Source organism: Mauremys reevesii, linkage group 3, assembly GCF_016161935.1.
Source record: "Mauremys reevesii isolate NIE-2019 linkage group 3, ASM1616193v1, whole genome shotgun sequence".
Classification (NCBI taxonomy): domain Eukaryota; kingdom Metazoa; phylum Chordata; order Testudines; family Geoemydidae; genus Mauremys; species Mauremys reevesii.
Genome location: NC_052625.1, coordinates 182,630,441 through 182,651,619, shown reverse-complemented (window position 1 = coordinate 182,651,619; position 21,179 = coordinate 182,630,441). Strand labels below are relative to the sequence as shown.

At 45.4% G+C, this 21,179-nt stretch overlaps 1 long non-coding RNA gene and 1 pseudogene across 3 annotated transcripts in view; one reads left to right on the top strand and one right to left on the bottom strand.

The window, feature by feature from the left end:
• Window positions 1–6,829: 6,829 nt before the first annotated feature.
• LOC120402264 overlaps window positions 6,830–21,179 on the bottom strand; it is a 51,193-nt gene continuing 36,843 nt past the window's right edge. For 2 of the 3 annotated variants that reach the window (XR_005597089.1, XR_005597090.1), the window contains exons 2-5: window positions 14,534–14,669; window positions 12,959–13,326; window positions 10,537–10,844; window positions 6,830–7,236 (exon numbers count right to left, since the gene is read on the bottom strand). This is a non-coding gene — a long non-coding RNA (uncharacterized LOC120402264). Of the gene's footprint in view, window positions 7,237–10,536; window positions 10,845–12,958; window positions 13,327–13,508; window positions 13,608–14,533; window positions 14,670–21,179 lie in introns of those variants that run through there. The other variant, XR_005597091.1, reaches the window with a different exon arrangement.
• On the top strand, window positions 16,778–17,286 carry LOC120402262 (annotated as a pseudogene).

Sequence of the window (21,179 nt, the reverse complement as noted above, 5' to 3'; positions counted from 1 at the left end):
CCCAGCAACGTATGGGCCCATTCTGAAGTATTTGGATCTTACACACAGGACACATAATACATTTTCAAGCACCTCATGATGAGCATGTTATAATGAAGGCAGCTTTGAACCCCTCCCTGCAGTGGAATAAAATTGATCAGGGACTATGGCTGGAAGGCATTGTGTGGGGGAGCTGTTAAGAGGCAGGTTGACAGAGTCTGAGCACTAGCCCTATGGACTCTTGGTTACTAGATGTAGCATCCATGGCCAAGAGATCCCTTGTACCACTCACCTTTTTGACTTACACAATGGTGTTTCAAGAGTTTCAGACATTCAAGGGAATCTGTGGGACAGCCCAGGGCCTGGCCTATATCAGAATCCCAAATTTGGCAGTTTATGGTCTCACTACATAGGCGGAGGCTGGTGCCACCAACTATAGCTAATGGTTAGCTGGGGTGTCCTTGTTCTGCAGGTCATCCAGACCCCTGTTGGGAATTCATGGCCTGTAGGATGCTGAAAGGTTGGGCCTGAGCTGCTGGGGACACAGAGCAATGTCAGGAAGCCAGTAACCCTACACATCCTTAGACAGTTAGTCAGGATTCTTCCGTGGAGCTGCCATTCGATGTGCACTGGGAAGGTGACTCCATAGCTCAAGCTCCATAGCTCAGAGATGAAAGGGGAAGCGGTGGCTCTGTGCTGCTCTGTATAGGAAACTGCAACAGTGACTACCCAGTTAGATCTGGGTGTGTCTGAGATCCAGGCTACAGTATGTTAGTGATTCAGGGCTTATAAGTCCTACGTGCAGCTACCTGCAGGGAAACCAATGCAGAGTGTGGGCCATATGTGCCACAGGTTCTAATCATGCCTGCTTCCTTCTCTATGCTGATCTCACTGAATATATTGCAGCATGCTCACAGCTGAGGACATGGATTCGCAGGCACAGCATTGTGCACTGGGCTTACAAAACAGCATGCAATTTGGTGAAAGGCTTGCAGCTGGGCTTTGGGAGGGATGCGACTTTGTCTTGGTACTGCAGACAGGGCACACACTGGGTCCAGCTCATGCCCTTCTTGCATGGGCTGGCACCCAGGAGGACACAATGGACATCATCATTAGCCACCTAGGGTAGAACAACCTTGGAATGTGCTCCAGTCTTGAACTGATTTAGAAGGCTAACCGGGATATTGGACTGCTGGCAAACATGTTTTCTGGCGTGGGACTAATATGGTCAGAGATGCTGGCCCACAGGGTTTAGCAGATTGCACATAAGGTAGCTAGGGCCTAGAGGAAGGCCAACCAGAGAATGGCAATGTGGCTGGAGTCCTCAGTTATCAGACAAGGCTGCCCCCTTGTGGCAGGAACCCACTGCAGGAACTTGCTGATTTAGGCTCCAGCTCCAAAAAGATGGTCATCCTGAGGGCACCACATTATGAGATGAGGACATCATTTCTAACCCCTGTGGGCAAAAGCAAACCAAGGGCCTGGGCACTACCCTGGGGGGACTGTCCTACCAATACACTTGATGCTGGTGCTGGCTGGTGGTTGAGGTCAACCACCAAAAAGGGGAGGGATGCTTGTGGGTAAGTGGAGGAGCCCAGGGACTTTCCTAGTGTGATGATTAGATCCTGCTGTTGTGGGATCCCACTATAATTGGCAAAGGATCAATGTGACTGTGCTGGGCTGTCCCCAGTGGAAACCTTGGATGTAATTTGACTAATAAAGTTATGGCTTGGTTAAAATCCATACCATGTGTCCTTGCCTTCTTCCATGCAGTGGGGTGTGTAGAGATGGCTCCCACCATGGGAGAAGGGAAAAGGACAGGATGAGATGGGCCCTGCTAGATTGTCAGCCCCTACAGGACTTGTGGGGTAGGCTTGAGGTCTCACAGGATTTGGCCTGTGATTTAGAACTATAAAGTCTTGCATGATTTGGCACAATATTTGGAGCCATGATAAGAGCCAGGTGCTCAGAGCCACTGCTTGTTTGCTTGTTTTCAGCAGGCAACCCACCTTGCCTACCTTATGAAGGTCCCTGTGGGCTGTGTGGGTTGCCACTTTGAGACAGGGAAGGATTTTTTCCCCATACCACCAGACTAGGTGAGGCTGGTTGGGTTTTTCACATTCCTTTCAGCAAAACCTAGAGGTTGAGTTTGGGGCAAAGGGAGGTCTGGAATTCTCCCCCCTCCCAGAGGTCACAGTTTGGACCTATGTGAGAATTGTTGAGTTGTCACTTTTGGCAGAGGCCCGGTGCAGGAACTCACTGATTTGGACTCCAAATCCAAAAAAGGTAGGGTGGTGGGCAGCCAGAGGGCATTCCCTTACAAGAGGAAGGCAGTACGTCTAACACCCCGGGGGGCAAATGCTCTACTCTAGGGAGATTTCCCCCAAAAAGTGCTTGATGGCGGTGGTGGCTGGGGGTTGAGTTCCCCTCTTGGCTTAACCCCTGAAAAGGGGATGGATGCTATCAGGCAAATAGAAGCAGCCAGAAACCCTCCTAGTGTGGTGATTGACAAAGGATCAATGGAGTGCGAGTGACTGCATGAGGCTGTTCCCTGCTAGGAACCTTGCTTGTATTTTAACTAATAAAGTTGTGTCTTTGCCATTGTCCATGCAGTGAGCACACCACTGTTACTTCTGCTTTTCCACAAAATAAAACCAGATTCTTTCCCTTTCCAACTTCCAACCCACAAAGGGCTTTCAAAATAACCCTGCAAACACAGGAGATATTCCTGCACATGTATACTCTTGTACTGTTGCTTTCAGCAAACAGTCTCAACACAACTTTGCCTAAAGACAGAGAGAAAAACAGACTTTAGTGGTCAGAGGGCCACCCTTATTCATATTGAATGAAACCTTACTCCATCAATAGTCCCACTGAAATTCACGTATTTACTCATGTGTAAGATACTACTCACTATCAGTAAGGTTACAGAAGCTGACCCAGGGTAAGGATTTCAGAATCGAGTTGGGTAAAAAATTTTCATCCAGAACTTGTGTATGTGTAAAAATGCAGTTTTTGTGACACAAACATGTCGTCAATTCCTGTCCATTTCACCAAATTGTTCGTCAAAACACCCTACGATTTTTTTAAAAAGTCTGTGTTTCATTCTGACAATTTGGAAATGAAATGTTCCCATTTTTTTAATTTAAAATTACTTTTTTAGAAATTGTCTTTTTTTTTAAATAAAACATGGAAAAATGCTCACAATCTAAGCAGAATATTTGCTTAGAATATTTGGGGTTTTTTGACCCAACATTTTTAAACAATTTTTTGCAACAAAAAAAATCCATAATTCATCCAGCTCTGCATTAGAATTAAGCCCAGTGTGAAATATAAATTCCTTGAAACTGCTGGTTGTATTTTCCTTTTCCTTCATGGACTTTCCATGCTGGATTGGATTGCATGCTACACAACAGAGAGTCAGTGGGTTCCTAAGAGATCCACACTGCAAATTAGAAAGCAAGATTTTGTCCTTCATTCGCTATTGAACTAAATTTAACTTTCTCTGCTTAGTGTTTCTAAGCTCTTTGCTCCCACTCCTAAGAACTGACCTATTTAACGTGCATTTAGAGCCAAACTTTGCATTGACTTACACCCAAGGGTTACATGGGATATAATTCAGTGTTAAGGGTAAATAGACAGACACTTTTGTCATATTTGCCGTAACAGCTTACAATGAGTCCTAAGTCACTTAGGCAGTTTAGAACAATTTTTACACTTGATTTTTCAAACTAATTTGAAAGTATAGAGCAGGAGGGCAGATGCCGAAGTGTCAATAAAAGCCATAATAATTCCAATAGCCCACATGGCCCAGGAGAATGAGGTTAGGAAAACTCTAGTATTTTCAAGAGCATCAGAAAACTTAGCAGATAGAGTTTTCTAACGTGAAGAGTATGGACTGGAAATCACAATGCCTTGATTATGTTATTGGCTCTGCTACTAATTAGTTGCTTGACTTTTGGCAAGTCATTTAAGGACTCAGTCCTACTTTCATTAAAGTCAATGCCAAATCTCACATTACGTCAATAGGGCAGGTTCAGAGACATAACCTATGTGAGCATCAGTTTATCAGCTGTGAAATAGATATAACAATGCATATAATAGCTATCTATGAGCAGGTTGTCTTGCAGTCTGGCATGGCTCATGCCTGTGAGGCCAACCTCAGGGCAGATTGTCAGGAAGCAGGACAGACTGGTTATATTCTGTTATTAGATTTCACCAACCCAGTAAGAAATGTGAACTCCTAAAGCACTAGAACAGTCTTACCATGAAGTCACAGACAGTCCCCTGGAGCATTCCAGTCCATCTAGCCATCCAGGCAAGCTGGCCTTAGTGATAGGTGGTTGCTGTACACCAAAGATCACAAAATATTCAGGTTGCTCCCTTACCCCAGGTCAATTTGTACCTTATCTCTTTTACTAAACACAATGCTTGTAGCCAATCCTGTAGTTAACGAGGGCAGTGTTTCTCAAACTGGGGTCCGCGGATCCCTGGGGGTCCCCGAGGGAACTCCAGGGGGGTCCGTTGGCCCTGCTGATCAACTCCTCCCGCTCCCTCCCTCAATTCCTCCTCCCTCTAGCTCCCCGAGGCTACTGAAGCCAAACCAGGAGACTGTAGGTGCTAAAAGTCTGGCGGTGCTGCGGGGCTAAGGCAAGCTCTCTCTCTCCTGCCATCCATCTCCACCCTCTGACAAACAGAGGCTAGGGACACCATTCCTTATCCATCCTAGCTAATAGCCATTAATGGACTTAACCTTCCAGCAATTTATCTAGTTCTCTTTTAAACCCTATTATGGGCCTAGCCTTCACAACCTCCTAAGGCAAGGAGTGCCACAGGTTGTCTATGCACTGTGTGAAGAACTATTATAAGTGAAATTAATGCACGCAGCAACTTATAAGCATTGCATAAAAGACTAAACATTAAAAACACACTGTTATAAATTCAATGCACATCTTAACCATACTAAGGCCATGTCTACACGCTAGAGTTAAGTCCATTTAAGTTATGCCAACGATCATAATCCGCTGTAATAATATCGCTTGTGCACGTGCACATGACACTCCTTGTGTTGGCAGAGCACATCCACATTTGGTTCTCTAGCACTGACAGAGAGAACAGTGCACTGTGGATAGCTATCCCACTGTGCAAATTGCCACCTTCTGCCACTAGAAGTTCGGGAATGGATTGCAGTGCATCATGGGGATGGGCTCATTGCCAGTGATGTGGTTTTCTCCATCCCGTCATTCCCTGGGCTTCTGAGTATGTTTCACGTCATTTGTCAACTGACCCTGTAAACTTTTTGCACCCGCCATCTGCTTGAAAGCATGGATCCTGCACTGCTCTCCAGTCTTGTGATAAGTGTTATGAACACAACGTGGCTGATCCTGCAGTATTTCATGAACTGTGGATCTGAAAATGAATCTGTGTGCCTGCCCTGCTGTGTGCCATAGAAAGAAACAATTCAAGATCGATGTTGGCATTCACTCAGCAGCTGCACATGTCGGGTTGTCACTACTGGGCTTGGGAAACAAGCACTAAGTAGTGCGATTGGATCATGATGCAGGTTTGGGATGCAGCAGTGGCTGCAGAACTTTTGGATGTGCAAAGCCATCTTCCTGGAACTGTATACCAAGCTTGCCCCTGCACCATGCTGCAAGAACACCAAAATAAGAGCTGCCTTCATGGTGGAAAAGTGAGTGGTGATTGCAGTGTGGAAGCTGGCAACTCCAGACTGTCACCAGTCAGTTGCAAACCAGTTTGACATTGGGTAGTCCACTGTGGGGGTTGTGGTGCTGCAACTGTGAAGGACTATTAATCACCTTCTGCTACAAAGGACTGTGACTCCGGGTAACATGTAGGAAATTGTGGATAGTGTTGTAGCAATGGGATTCCCTAACTGTGGCGTGGCAATAGATGGCACACATATCTTGATTTTGGCCCCAGACCACTTTGTGATGGAGTACATCAACAGAAAGGGCTACTTACCTATGGTATTGCAGACACTGGTAGCTCACCAGGGGTCATTTTACTGACATCAATGTGGGATGATTAGGGATGGTTCACAATGCACATGTCTTCAGGAACACGGATGTGTATAGCAAGCTGCATGCAGGAACTTTCTTTCCAGATCAGAAGATTCCAATAGGTGATGTGAAAATGCTAATAGTGGTCCTGGGAGACCCAGCCTACTCCTTACTGCCATGGTTCATGAATCCTTAAGCGGAAACCTTGACAACAGCAAGTAGTGCTTCAACAAACAGGCTCAGCAAGTGCAGAATGACCTTTGAATGTGCGTTTGGAAGATTAAAGGGTTGCTGACGCGGCTTTCTTGTCAGGTTAGACCTCAGTGAAGAAAATATTCCCATTGTCATAACAGCTTGCTGTGCTCTGCATAACATTTGTGAAGCCAAGGGGGAAAGTTTCTGCAGGGGTGGAGCATTGAGTTGGATTGCCTGGTGGTGACTGATTTTGAGCAGCCAGACACCAGGGCTATTAGAGGTGCTCAACGTAGGAGGGAGTTTTTCAAATCGGGGAGGCTTTGAAGCAGCATTTTGACAATGAGCCCTAGTAATGGGTCTTTCTGTAATGCATTCAGCCAAGCATTGTTTACTTGCCACAATGAATGACCCTTGTAATGGAGTGCTGCCTGAGCATTAACTGTAGTCTGCAAATGTGCCAATTACCCTTGTGTATAAATTTCTGCTTCACCCACCATGTGCAGCACAGAAAAGAAAAGAAAGAAAGAATCATTGTATTTCTAAGACTAAATTTTTATTAAACAGCAATACACACATGTCCATTTCTTAAAAGGGACATGACACTGAGCAGCAGTCTCTGAGATGAGTCTCTCACAGCTGTGTGTTAATCCAGCTGTCATTATGGAACATGTCTCTAGGGATAGAGTACAGGGGGTACTGCAACAGGTCAGGAACATGTGTGGAATGGAGGGTATGGAACGCAGGTCTGTATGGGTTGTAGGAGGAGTCAAGTAGGGATATGTTCCGACTGTAGTGCAGTCAGGGACCTGAGCATCTCTGATGTGTCCTCCATGAGCTTTATCATCTCTCCTGCCCCTTAATCCTCTCCTGACTATCCATTGTAGTTTTTCTCACTCCCTGCTCTGTACTTGCTAGCCACATGATCAGACAGACAATTGAAGCACTTTTGGAAACAGGTCCTCCTTACTCCTCCTTGTTCACCTCCTTATCTGACAGAGTCACTCCACCAGTGTGTAGGAGCTGACCCTCAAGGGCACATCTGCAGAAGCAAAAGAAACAATGCACAGAATCAGTATTGTGAGCGCACTCACCGTCTTGAATCATAAAAGTTACATACACTTCTTTCTCACTTTCCCTTCACAAGCACACAGCACAGCAAGAACACCAAACATGGTGAGTTCAGCCCAGGGAAGGAGCGGGGGGAAGGGAGAGGAAAGGGATGGAGGTAGGACAAAAGGTCTGGGTGGTTTCAGAAGGGGATCACTACAAGTGCCTAGGGACACTACTCTGAGTACTGGCACCATTCTGCACAGGTGAGGGTGAACAAAGCTGATATTCGCATTACTGAGGGTAACCAAGGATGCAAGGGTGCGTGCATCTCCTGCATGCGTGTGGCTTCAGACTGGTTCCATATGCTGCTTGCTTGTGTGCTACTTAGGTTCCTGCAGAAGTAACTGCCAATTTGTGTGGCAAAGTATCCTACAATGCGGGAAGAAACAAGCAGCTCTGCCAAGGAACCTTCAGCAGACAATTTCCTGGAGTTTCTATGGACGATTCCCAGGAGACCCCGATGTGCATTAGCAAACTTTTCTGTAGGATATCCACTGCATGGCTGCACAGGGGAATAAGAAGCAAATGAAAACAGTACCTAGTGTTTTTAATTTCTATTGCCTCTCCTATGTGCACCATGTAACAAAATAACGGATACCTCTATCTCATGTCACTGTGCGGTATCAAAGCAAAATGAGTATTTACCAGCACTCCCCTCTTCTGCTTCAGGCATGCCAGAGCTGGAGTACTGGGACTGGCTAGACCCCTCTGGAGTAAAAAAGAGATCCTGGCTTGCTATGTCATTGGACAATCCTGTCGCCTGTTCCACATCCAACTCTACTTCCTCATCCACCACTTTATCCTCAGGGTTGCCTCTGCAGGCAGTTGCCTCCAGTCCCCCTGAAGTAACAGTAGGGACTGCTGGTGGTGTACATGGGGTTACTGCCACGGAGGGTATGCAGCTACTTCTAGAAATGGCATGTCTTCAGTGCGACGCCACAGCAATGGTTGGCTTCTCTTGCCTTCTGGTTGCCTGCCTCAGCTCCTTGATATTAGAAAAGAACTGCTGTGTGTCCCTTTTGTGCCCCTTTTCCTCTATGCCACAAGCAATCTGCTTGTAGGTATCAAAGTTACTATGGCTGGACCAGAGCTGCAACTGCACAGCTTCCTCTCCCACAGACCCAACAACTCCAACGTATGCCAGGCGGGAGCACATTTGCTGCAGAAAGCAAGCAAAGTCAGCATGGTCAGCTGGGAAGATGCTATGTGAACTCTGCATGCTGAGCAAACAGGAAGTGGAATTTCAAAAACTCCTGGAGCTTTAAAGGGGGAGGGGCCCATGTCTGTGTACCCAGCTGAAGGGCCAGATTAGAGTTGAAACTGATGACCAGAGCAGTCATGATGGGCATTGTGGGATACCTCCTGGAGGCCACTTAGGGAGACATAAGCAAGTGAAGTGATACTGAGTTGCTCTAACTTTGTTGCAAAAAGCTCTATGCTGCATATTGACCTGGCGTTATTATGTAGCCATAGCAGGAGAGGTAAATCAGAGGGAAGAACATTGCACTGTGTACACCTCCACTGTTCTGTTGGCAAAACTGTTTTGCGTAGACAAGGCCTAACACAGATGAAGGAGACTGGTTTCCAGTCATAGGCGCCGACTCCTATGTTTCATTCAAATTTTAACTCCTTGTGAATGGCTAAGCAGTGCCATTTGCAGTGATGAAAAGCAAGCCAGCAAGTTCAGAAGCTGTGCTTTAAAAATTCGGTCTTAACTGACCGAAAACATTAACAGCGGGCTCAGAAACAATTGTGCATCCTCAGATAGGACCTTCATTATCATGATTATTTTTAAAGATTTTACTTACCAATCAACAGTACAAAACCACAGAGTTAAATGAAAACCACATGTGATTGCCTTATACGGTAGCACAGTTTATGTCTTCACAGTTTTATGATGAAAAGATATTGGCATGATCAACAGTTGTCTAAGAAAATATAGAGTCTGATCCTACTCCCACTGAAGTGAACAGGAGTCTTTCAATTGACTGTAGGGGGATCTGGATAGATCCTAGCTTTTGAATGTTTTGGACTGTACTTTCTTCAAAGTTTAAGGTGCTTAGAGAAGGGATCATGTCTTCATAGATGTTTATACAGCACCCAGAACAATGGGCCTCCCAATACTGATTGGGATAGAAGCATTACTGTAATACAAAGTGTTTTTTAAAAAAGCGAATGAAAGGAAGATGGATTGTCTACGTTATGAAAGCCAGTTATACATACATACATTTGCAAAGTAATTTATGGAAGGATTTCAGCTGCTTTAAGATTATACAAACATTCTAATAACTGATCTCTGAGTCTGATCTCTGAGTCTTTACTGTGCCAAAACTTGCACTTTGATGGGAGTTTTAATTAATGGACCAAGAGATTCCTGATCACTTATGCTTTTAATTTCAGCTGAAAGACAGAATTAACTGGAATGCTGGAAGTTGAGGGTGGAGGGAAAGAACTTTACCTGAATGGACCCACTGATTTATTCTAAATGTTGGCTTGTTAATGCTAATCTAATACATTTATGCACATCTATCGCCTAAATCCATGAATACTTCGAACAAATGCAAATATAACACTACAGTTCTGAGATAAAAGACAACAAAAAGTGAACATTTGTATTTGCAATAAAGCCACAAAGCCAGACTTTACTGGGTTGATTTCAGAAAATCAGTGGGATATACTTCTTAGGAAAAGAATATCACATTTTCATTAACATAAAAATGCATTATGTAGTCCCATTCCACCCAGTGAACTCAAGGAGGTCAAGAATATTTGCCAGATTCCCACAAAGAAATAAATAGAATAAAGCCACCAAGTTTTCAAGCATTTAAATTAGAGAGGCAGTGCTTTACCTGCCACTAGAAACTATTGGTTTCATAAGGATACTTTTCATATTCAAAGCTCTTCATAAACATTAGCTATTTATCTTCTCTACCATAACAAAATTATAGAAATTCAGTTAAATTTACATGGAAGGGAATTATTTCTGAACATGGATTAATGTTTCTAAGCCTTCATAAGAGCATAGAGGAAAAAGTCATGCATCAAGTGTCTTCAATAACAACATTTCTAAAGATACATTTTTTGATGAAAAAAAATCAAACACCCAAACTTTCAAGCGAGAGGCTAACACTAATCCCCACTGGGGCATAGAATACTGCAAGTCTTTATTTTTCCTTTGGATATTACACACAGGGTTTAAAAACTGAAAGGAGAAACCTTGAGATGGTACCTTGGTATTGCGAAAGTTACTGCTCACAGCTCAGCCAGATCATCCCTTTTGCAGGGTAGGAGATTGCGAACCTCCATGAGTTTCAAGTCAAGGAGTTTCCACCTAAACCTTTGAAGGATAAAAGTGAGGTTGGTCCTTTCACAGAATGACAGCAGGATTCATGGCTGTCAGAGGCCTGGATAGCAGGAACTTTCCAGAACGTCCCAGGGCTGTGCCAAAGACCGTGCCTCTGGATGTTGCTCACTTTCAGCAGTTTCCATGGGCTTGCAAGTCAGCTGCTGCCTCATGAGCCTCCTCCTTCCTGTGGGCTGAGGGAAAGCAGAGCGGGGGAAAGGTTAGATAGTGACCCACTCAGCATTATTTAATGATCCTCCCTGGGTTTTTGGGAGATTGATGAAGACCCACAGCCTATGGTTGCCAACTTTCTAATTGCACAGAACCGAACATCTTTGACCTGCCCCTACCCCTTCCCTGAAACCCTGCCCCTTCTGAGGCCACTCCCCTACTCACGCCAGCCCTCCTCCCTCTGTCGCTCATACTCCCCCATCCTCACTCACTTTCACTGGGCTGGGGCAATGGGTTAGGGTGTGGGAGGAGGTGAGGGCTCCAGCTGGGGGTGCAGGCTCTGGGGATGAGAGATTTGGAGGGCAGGAGGGAGCTCTGGGATGGGGACAAGAGGTTTGGAGTGTGGGAGCGGGCTCAGAGCTGGGGCAGTGGGTTGGGGTGTGGGAGAGGGTTCAGGCTCTGGCTGGGGGTGCGGGCTCTGGAGTGGGGCTGAAGGGTTTGGGATGCAGGAGAGGGCTCAAGTGGTTTGGAATGCATGAGGAAGTTTGTGGTGAGGGCTCCGGGAAGGAGTTTGGGTGCGGGAGGGAACTCAGGGCTGAGGTAGGGGGTTGGGGTGTGGGAAGAGGTGCAGGGTGTGGGCTCTGGGAGGGGACTCAAGGCTGGAACAAGGGATTGGGGTATGAGTCTGGGGGGTCTGGGAGGGAGTTAGGGTGTGGGAGGGGTTCTGACCTAAGGCAGGGGGTTTGGCTCTGGATGGGTGGCACTTACCTCAGGTGGCTTCCAGTCGGCAGTGCAGCCCTCCCTGCCTGCCCTGGCTCTGCACTGCTCCCGGAAGTGTCTGGCATTTCTGGCAGGCAGATGGGTGGCCAGGTGGCTTTTCACAGTGTGTGCTGCCCGCACCTGCAGGCGCTGCCCCCGCAGCTCCCATTGGCTGTGGTTCCCAACCAATGGGAGCTGTGGAGCCGGTGCTTGGGGCAGGAGCAGTGTCTGGAGCTTCCCTGGCTGCCCCTGCACTTAGGAGCCAGATGGACATGCAGACCACTTCCAGGAAGCTGTGCAGAGCCAGGCAAACAGGGAGCCTGCCTTAGCCCCACTGTGCCACCAACTGGACTTTTAATGGCTCAGTCAATGGTACTGACCGGAGGTTCCAAGGTCCCTTTTCAACTGGGCGTTCTGGCTGAAAACTGGCCACCTGGCAACCCTACCATAGACACTGGCCTTTCCCCACTAGCATTTTGCATAATGGAGTGACACACAAAAATCCTGTTCACCGAAAACACATCTCCCCCAGGCACAAAACCCTTTCCCCTCCTACTGGCCACAAAGCCCGCCCTATCCACTTTCAAAGCTTTGGTAAAGGGGATCACTCAGTACACAAGAAACACCCAGTAATTACAGAACTGCAGACTAAGAATGTGCTGCTTTATTCAACTACATACAGAGTGGTGTAGCAAGGAAAACACGTGCTAATTAAACAGGAAGTAAGGGAGGAGTGGAGTTATACTCTGAGGGTATGTCTTCATTACCATCTGGATTGGCGGGCAGTGATCAATCTATTTATCGCGTCTAGTCTAGACACGATAAATCAATCCCCAAGTGCTCTCCCGTCGACTCCTGTACTCCACCGCCGCTAGAGGTTTAGGCACAGTCGACAGGGGAGTGGTGGCAGTCGACTCACCATGGTGAAGACACCATGGTAAGTCGATCTAAGTATGTCTACTTCAGCTACATTATTCACATAGCTGAAGTTGCATAACTTAGATCAATTCCCCTCCAGTGTAGTTAATGTGATTAACCCAGTTAATCGCATTACTACATCCATTCACTCTTAATTTACAGCCCATATGTAGTCTTTTAAATAATACAGGGCTCATCTCTATCATGGGGTAGTGTCTTTCCATTGTACCCAGGGGGTTGCGGGCGGGGAAGACCCACTTCCCCCATTCTCCTGGTCCCATAGTTCTCCCTCTCAGTCATTTCTGATCACACTGCATCCTCTTCTAGATTAGGCTCCTCCAGGCAATCACCACTCAATGGGAAAGGCTCTGGTGGTTGTACATGATGTCATCTTACGACTTGACCATCACTTAATAAGCAGACTTTAAAAGACAAGTTCCAGTTTGCTTTAGGATGGTACCTGAATCCCCAGTGGCTGCGGAGTGCTGAAACTTTTGGTATAGGTCCGTTGGGTCAAGCTCTGTCAAGGTTATGTTTTTGAAAAGCTTGCTTCCTCAACACTTCCCCCCATGCTGTGATGGATTGAGTCCAAATGAATTCTTATCTTCCTCCCCATCAAACAATGGGATGAGCTAATGCCTGTTGTAGTTTGAGGAGTGGTTTTGTATTGCTAAAGGAAGCAACCCAGCTTTGTTTCCAAGCTTCCATCATCTTCATCCCCTCGTTAAAAGTCCTTACTGCTCCCTCTGCTAGGCCACTGGAAGCTTGATGATAAGGGTATAGGAGGGAGAGAGCGAGTGTGCACGGGCCTAGGGCAAGGCCTGAGGTCTGAAACAAAATCAGCAAAAGTTAGGCTATGAGCAGAAGTCAGGCTCTGTTAGAAAGTAGATGCTTGTCTGCAAGTTCAGCATCTGGTACATGAACTTGACACAGGTATTGCTAGCATTGCTAAAACACACTGAATGAGTAAACACATTCCAGCAAGCTAGCACAAGAACACCCCAACCTACCACAAAATAAGATGGTTTGACAGAGGTGATGAATAGGGATGTTTAGTTTGAAGCATCAGGAGATAAACATATCATGAAACACGTAAGGTGATACACACGTGTTTTTTATCCCAGATTGTTTGTCTCCAGGGCCAGCTCCAGGAGTGGCAAAAAAGACGAGTGGCAGCACTTCAGTGGCAGCTTAATCACGCCACTTCTTCCACGGCAATTCGGCGGCAGGGCCTCCCTCTCTTCCTCTTCGGCAACAACTCTGCAGCAACTCAAAGAAGAAGAGAGGGAATGAGGGACCTGCCGCCGAATTCCCACCGAAGACCTGGACGTGCCGCCCCAATACCGGACGGAGTGTCGCCCCTTTGAATTGACCGCCCCAAGCACCAGCATCCTACGCTATTGCCTAGAGCCAGCTCTGTTTGTCTCAATCTATAAATGTTGGGGTATGTCACCTTAACTCTTTGTCAGGTCTAGGGGACAGCAGAAAGTTCCACTGCTGACTGAGCTGGTCCATTGGTTTACCTGTAGACATTGATCCAGGGAACTAAGACTGTGATTTATTGACAATAAACCCATCCGAGCACCTTCACCACTGAACCAAGTCCGTAGTCTTTCTGAGCAGTTCTCCAAGGTCTGCTGGGCTGGCTATCTGTGCAGAACCAGGACAGCACATAGAGAGAACACATGCACACTTGACAACAACAGTGTTACCCGCAAAAATCTAGAGCACCCTGTCAATAGGCTACCAAGGGCTCAAGGTGTGACCTGGTCAAAGTAGGCACCCCCACTCTGTCCTTTCCAAGGACTCAGGACTCAGTCCTGAGGACTCAGGGTGTAAGGTACCTAACCTTACCCACTGGGCTCAGGAAGAAACCTGGTCAATTTAAGTACTCATTCTTTCCCTTCGGCCTCAGGGATTTACGGGTCTGCAGAACCTTTACCCAGTGAAAAAGCCTTAAACAGCTGTTCTCTAAACATCTATTTATTAGCAACACACAAAGAATACATATACCAAGCAACTCTCTTATGCTCACCACTCCCAATATACAGACATATTTCTCCTGCTGGCCAGTCAGGATTCATTCATCTAGGGGTTCCCGGCGATGCCTCTGCTCATCACAGGTGTGCAGAGGGGTCAGAGTTCCAGCAGCTTGATGTTGAACTGAGGTCCTGAAATGGTTCCCAAAGAGCATTGTTTTTCATTTACGTTGTATAGGTAAAACTAGCTCTCTCCTTCAAATTTATTAAACCTATCACATTAGCCACACTCCTAAATAGCAAACTTTTACCCAATTACACACTGGCACCTATGTGTCCTCCTTACCACCCAAGTTTTTACATTTGATCTTTCATGCACAAATTGTAACTTAGTTGTGACCTTCTCTGTTTATGTAGATGGTCAGCATAAAAGCTCTGGTTAGAGCTTATTTTACCATTTGTTGAGTCTCTTTCTGCATTCTCCCTAATTTCTCAGAGCCTGGATGTCCCTACTTTACAACCTTATTGGTTATAACTTTCGTTAGGGATATTTCTGAGATGGGGGCACTTTATCAGCAGCAGAACATTCTTTTTTCAATTTTGGTTGTGAACTCCCTGAGTTTCACCCAGGGCCGGTTTAATATGGGATGGGGGTGATCAGGTCTCAGGCCTACAATGGAGAAATTTGAATATGTTTAATCCCATATTTGCTCATAAAGTTTTTAAACTCCATGCCTGTAAAATTTGGTCCATGGTGTGTGGCAAATTCTCCTGTTCAACAGCTTCATTAATGATCTGGATGATGGGATGGATTGCAACTTTGAGGATGACACTAAGCTGGGGGAAGAGGTAGATACGCTGGAGGGTAGGGATAGGATCCAGAGTGACCTAGACAAACTGGAGGATTGGGCCAAAAGAAATCTGATGAGCTTCAACAAAGACAAGTGCAGAGTCCTGCACTTAGGGGGGAAGAATCTCATGCACCACTACAGGCTGGGGACCAACTGGCTAAGTGGCAGTTCTGCAGAAAAGGACCTGGGGTTTATAGTTGACGAGAAGCTGGATATGAGTCAACAGTGTGCCCTTGTTGCCAAGAATTTCTGGCTAACAGCATATTGGACTGCATTATTGGGAACATTGCCAGCAGATCGAGGAAAGTGATTATTCCCCTCTATTCGGCACCGGTGAGGCCACATCTGCATCCAGTTTGGGCCCCCACTACAGAAAGGATGTGGACAAATAGGAGAGAGTCCAATGGAGGGCAACAAAAATGATTAGGGGGCTGGGGCAAATGACTTATGAGGAGAGGCCAAGGGAACAGGGCTTATTTAGTCTGCAGAAGAGTGAAGGAGGATTTGATAGCAGCCTTCAACTACCTGAAAGGGGGTTCCAAAGAGGATGGAGCTTGGCTGTTCTCAGCGGTGGCAGATGACAGAACAAGAAGCAATGGTCTCAAGTTACAATGGGGTGAGATCTAGGTTGGATATTAGGAAACACTATTTCACTACGAGGGTGGTGAAACACTGGAATAGGTTACCTAGGGAGGTGGTGGAATCTTCATCTTTAGAGGTTTTTAAGGCCTGGCTTGACAAAGCCCTGGCTGGGATGATTTAGTTGGGTTTGGTCCTGCTTTGAGCAGGGGGTTGGACTAGATGACTTCCTGAGGTTTCTTCTAACCCTGATAGTCTATGAGCCTATGATGAATTTTTGTATTCTAAAAATGATATATCTCTAACTGAAAACAACCTCATCCAGCTTTAGTCAGTGATCTGGAGACATAGCCAATTGGCCATTCTCTGACAAAGTTGTCCCTATATCATATCTCAGGAAGCATCATAGGATAGGATTAATTCTTTGCCTGGGGTCAAAATGAACTACTTTAAAGATTTTGAGTAGATTTTAGACTCCTGGAAAGCACTCTCTTCCTATTTCCCCCCGCCCCCAATACCTGGGGAGCGTCTTCCTTAGGAGTTGATGCAAGGGCTCTAAAAGGACTGAAGCATTTGGAAGAGACCTATAATAATAATTTAACATACCAAAGTAGGCTTGTAGCTCAGCTGTGTTCTAAGGGGCAGGAGCCTGATTAATTGCTCTGATGTGATCTGCTACAGAGTGAATCCCCTCATTGTCTATTCTGTAGCCCGGGTACACTACTTCTGGTCTCATAATGACTCTTGATCCTTAATCCCTTTAGGAGCCCTTAAACAGTGGGTTTGACTACTCAGGGTTTTAAAAAGCCATCTCCAAAGTGACCCTGGGTGGCCTCGCTGCTCTGCTCTGTGCTCGCCCTGGTCCCCACCATGCTGCCTGCTCGCCAACTCCTGGCCTTCGGGCCCCTGCCCTGTACCTGCCTGGCCTCCAGGCCCCAGCTCACTCTTATGTCGAGGCAGCTGCCGGCCCAGCCCAGATGTCCTTCACCTTCGCCTTGCCCACGCAGGTGTTGAACAATGGAGCCATTGTGAAGCAGGTGGATGTTTCCACACTGAGTGGCTCCTTTGGCATCTTGGAGGCTCACGTTCCCACCCTGCAGGTCCTGAATCCCGGAGTTGTGATGGTCTTTGCCAAGCATGGCACAGCAACCAAGTACTTTGTGCAGCTGCTGGCAGAAGAGGTGGCCACTTTTGACATGCTGGCTTTCGCTACTGCTAAATCAAAACTGGATAAGGCCTTATCCCATCTGGGTGCAGCACCTGATGGAATGGCTAAAGTAGAAGCCCAGATTAACATAGAAGCAGGTGAGGCCCTTGTAAAAGCCTTGGAGTAATTAGGGGATACTGTGGTCAATGTGCAGAAGCCATGGACTGGGGCTGGGCCTGGCTCCCCTCCACCCGTTTGTACAAGTGGCATGAGACAGATTGATGCCAATATATCACTTTGATCAATTAAAGAAAACAAAAGTTTCCCAGAGAAAAAAAAAAGTGACCTGAGGAGCTAGTAAGCAAGAGCTGAAAACAGGGACATTTGGCAAGGGAGTTTAGAGAGGGAGTGAGTGAGAGCCAGATATGCCAAACATTCTCTAAATGTAGGTGAAGAAACACCTTCTCCCCCCGCCAAAAAAAAAATACCAACAACCACCAAACCAAAAAAAAGCTGCAAGATTGAAAAATAATGCAGGCAGAAGTCCAGCAGCAGAACAGGTGTTACCAGTTTATCACACTGAATGCATGTCTGATTACATGCTTTGTGGCCAGGTGACATGTGTGTGCATTTGGTGCAAGCAGCTCATGGCCCTCAGAGACAGAGAGAGTATGGGCTCTAGAGGCCAGAGTGGCTTGGCTGGAGGAGCTAAGGGAGACAGAGAGCTCCATAGCTGAGACTTCATGGGATACAGTATAGCAGGGCCTCCCCTAGTCTGGCCACTTCCGTGCTGTTGAGGAGGATGAAAGTCTCAGGGAAGGAGAACATCAAACTGGAATAGAGGGAAATGATCTCCTAGTTGGGGCCCTCCTTCCAGATGATGTCATGGTACCTTCTCGCACTGCAGGTATTTCTCTGGGGGAGGGGGACCACAGTTATTAGAAACAGACAGGTAATAGTAATGGAGGATTCATTTCTTAGAAATCTAGATAGTTGGGTTTGTGATGACCAGGAGAACCTCATGGTAAATTCCTTGCTGCGTGTGAAGTTTGCAGATCTCTCGAGAAATCTAAACAGACATATGTGCAGGTCTGGGGAGGAGCTTGTGGTCACAGTACATCTAGGTACCATTGGGAAAGGTAAGCCTGGAGGCCAAATTTAGTCTGTTACTTTGGCCTGGTCTACACTGGTCTACACTGGTCGAACTAAGGTACGCAAGTTCAGCTACGTGAATAGCGTAGCTGAACTCGAACTACCTTAGTTCGAACTACTCACACATCCAGATGCCATGGGATCGAAGTCCACGGCTCCCCCGTTGACTCTGCCACCGCCGTTCGCGGTGGTGGAGTTCCGGAGTCGACGGGAGCGCGTTCGGAGTTCGATATATCGCGTCTAGATGAGACGTGATATATCGAACTCCGAGAAGTCGAATGCTACCTGCCGACCCGGGCGGGTAGTATAGACATAGCCTAAGAGATTGAAGTCAAGGACCTCCTTGGTAGCATTCTCTGAAATACTTCCAGCTCCAAGAGTAGGGCCAGGTAGACAGGCAGAACTGCATGGTCTCAACCTATGGATTTGATAAGGATATGGAGGAGTGTTTTATGGGTTTTTTGTTTGTTTGTTTTTTTTGTTTTTAGGAATTGGGGAACCTTTTGGGAAAAGAGAAGCCTGTACAGGAAGGAGGGGCTCCATCTAAACCAAAATGGAACCAGCTTGCTGGCATGTAAAATAAAAACAGAGACCTCGGAGACAAGCCAACAGATATATCCCTTAGAGGAGGATCTATTAATGGGGATTCTCTATATCCTAATAAAGAAGAAAGGATGGAAGCTGGTAGGAGCTGAAGAGAAACAGTCAAATGAAAAAGAGTCCCATGCAATTATATCACATGAAGGCAGACAAGTAAGTGCTTGTATACAAATGCAATAAGTCTAAATACTAAGATGGTAAACTTGAGTGCCTGGTATTAAATGAGGATATTGGTATAATAAGCACCAGAGAAACTTGGTGGAACAAGGATAATCAAAAGGGACAGGGTAATGCCAGGGTACAAAATATATAGGAATGACAGAGTAGGTTGTGCTGCTGGGGGAGTGACACTATATGTGAAAGAAAGTGTAGAGTCAAATATAATAAAAATCTTAAATTAAACAACTGTACCATAGAATCTCTATGGATGGGAATTCCTACTGTTATAGTATTGTTTTTCAAGCATGCGGGGGTGGCAGGAGGTACCAAAGAAGAACACCACAGTAGCATTTATCTCCAAAAATGGGAACTACATAAAAATAAGGAAGCTAGTTAAATGGAAATTAAAAGCAACAGTCACAAGAGTGAAATACCTGAAAGTTGTATGGAAACTTAAAAAAAAAAAACCCGAAAACAGCAAACACCATAATAGAGGCTCAAATTTAATGTATGGCCCAAATTAAAAAGAAAAAAAATAGTAGTTGTACCAAAAAAATGCCACCTTGACTAAACAGAGTAAAAGATGGTTACAGACAAAGAGACATATTTTAAAAATTCAAAGTCAAATCCCATTGAGAAAAAAGTAGAAAGAAGCATAAACTCTCACAAGTCAAGTGTAAAAGTATAGTTAGGCAGGCCAAATATTTTTTTAAGAGTAATTAGCAAAAGATATAAAAACTAACAGGAAAAAACGATTAAGTACATCAAAAGCAGGAAGCCTGCCAACAATCAGTGGGACCAATAGGTGATCAAGTTGTTAAAGGAGCATTTAAGGAAGACAAGGCCACTGCAGAGAAGCAAAATGAATTCTTTGTTTCAGTCTTCACTGTAGAGGATGTGAGGGAGATTCCCACACCCAAGCAATTTTTTTTAGGTGACAAGTCTGAAGAACTGTTAGGAAAGAGATATTTACTGTCTTATTATCTATCATGATGCTACTATATAAACTTTGAATACTATGCACAGTTCTTGTCACCCCAGCTCAAAAAAGACATTAGAATTGGAAAAGGTACAGAGAAGGGCAACAAAAATGATTAGGGATATGGAACATCTTCTTTATGAGGAGAGATTAAAGAGTTTGGGACTATTAATCTTAGAAAAGAGATGACTAATGGGGGATATAATAGAGGTCTATAAATCATGAATGATGTGCAGAAAGTGAATAAGTGAAGAAAGTGAATTTATTCCTTCACATTACACAAAAGCCAGGGGTTACCCAATGAAATTAATAGGCAGGAGGTTTAAAGCAAACATGAGGAAGTATTTCTTCACACAACACAGTATCAGCCTGTGGAACTCATTGCCAAGGGATGTTGTGAAGGCCAAAAGTATAACTGTGTTAAAAAAAAATCAAAAATAGTTCATGGAGGATGAATTACTTACTTAGACAAGTTAGAGGTCTTCAGATCACCAGGGCCTGCTTAAATGCACCCTAGAATACTCAAGAAGCTGGCTGAGGAGATATCTGAGCCATTAGCAATTATCTTTGGAAAGTCAAGGAAGATGGAAGACATTCCAGAAGACTGGAAAAGGACAAATATAGTGCCCATCTATAAAAAAGGGAAATAAGGATAACCCGGGGAATTACAGACCAGTCAGCTTAACTTCTGCACCCGGAAAGATAATGGAGCAAATAATTAAGCAATCAATTTGCAAACACCTAGAATATAATAAGGTGTTAAATAACAGTCAGCATGGATTTGTCAAGAACAAATTGTGTCAAACCAACTTGATAGCTTTATTTGACAGGGTAACAAGCCTTGTGGATGGGGGAAAGCAGTAGATGTGGTATATCTTGGCTTTAGTAAGGCTTTTGATACAGTCTTGCATGACCTTCTCATAAACAAATTAGGGAAATACAACCTAGATGGAACTAGTATAAGGTGGGTGCATAACTGGTTGGAAAATCATTCTCAGAGAATAGTTATCAGGGGTTCAGTGTCATGTTTGAAAGGCATAAGGAGTGGGGTCCCGCAGGGATCGGTTCTGGGTCCGATTCTGTTCAATATCTTCATCAATGATTTAGATAATGGCATATAGAGTACACTTATAAAGTTTGCAGACAATACCAAGCTGGCAGGGGTTGCAAGTGCTTTGGAGGCTAGGATTAAAATTCAAATTGATCTGGACAAACTGAAGAAATGGTCTGAAGTA